Source organism: Nannospalax galili, unplaced genomic scaffold (genome assembly GCF_000622305.1).
Source record: "Nannospalax galili isolate Female #2095 unplaced genomic scaffold, S.galili_v1.0 C49349147, whole genome shotgun sequence".
Lineage (NCBI taxonomy): Eukaryota > Metazoa > Chordata > Mammalia > Rodentia > Spalacidae > Nannospalax > Nannospalax galili.
Window position 1 is genome coordinate 789 of NW_008479138.1, and position 1,089 is coordinate 1,877.

At 38.3% G+C, this 1,089-nt stretch overlaps 1 pseudogene; it reads left to right on the forward strand.

Moving 5' to 3' along the window:
• Positions 1-405: 405 nt before the first annotated feature.
• LOC115069144 lies at positions 406-562 on the forward strand (annotated as a pseudogene).
• Positions 563-1,089: the final 527 nt, after the last annotated feature.

Here is a 1,089-nt window from a genome sequence, read left to right on the forward strand (position 1 = left end):
GCACAGATGGAGGAGGTATTCCCCAGACCCCACCCTTACTGAAGAGCTATCGGCAGTGGATAGTTCCTGGGGAGGGAGAATCATTCTTTCTTGAGGGTGTGGCCACTGCAGGCTCCCTGTGCTCCAGAGGATGACCCCATACCCAGGCACATATGGGCAGCACTAACTGCACTTAGTGATACTCAAAATAAAAGAAGACATGAAGTTTAGAGGGGGCATGTTGGAGAGGGCAAGAGAGGAGCAGGAGGGAGAGATGGGGGCTGAATATAATCTTCATTATATGCATCTGTGAATTTCTCAAGAAAAAGAAAAATTAGGCCAGGAATGGTGGCACACACACCTTTAATCCCAACACTCAGGAAGCAGAGAAAAGTGGATCTCTGTGAGTTTGTGGCCTGTCTGGTCTCCATACAGTGTTCCAGGTCAGTCAGAAACAGAGTAGAGACCCTGTTTCAAAAATAAATAAATATACAAGAAAAAAATTAACTGTACTGGATCCCAAAGACTGGGGTGGACCTCTTAATGTCTAGTGTCCCTTATCTTAAGATTTGATGCAATATAATGTCTAAAACAAGCAACCATGTCAATAAATAAAACTAAAAGGGAACATAAAATATAATGACAAAAGATTGAAGGAGGGCTTCTAAACTGGCAAGGATGTCCCAGAAATCATAAAAAGAAAACCAGGAAAGTCTGAAAGTTAGAAAGAAAAGGATTAACATCTGGGACTCCAGAATTGGAGGGAAACTGTTACTGGTTACATGGGGTCCTCACCCATGATAAGAAAGCTTCTAAAAATGAGCGTGACATAGGTTAGAACACTATGATCTAAGCAGAGGAGCCAGTAAATGAGGCTGACATAAAATAGTCTTTCCATTCTTAATTGGTATAATAGATAAGTTAATTAAAAACAATATAGCAACAATATAAAAACAAGCTATATAGGACATAGTTTATGGTAAGCCAAATTACTTTGTTGCAAAAGAAGAGATAGATTAGAGAATCAGCATTACCAATGAGGTAGATTCATGTTATTTTAAAATAGAAATATTAAATTAGTTATAAATATTAAATTAGTTATAAGTTTTA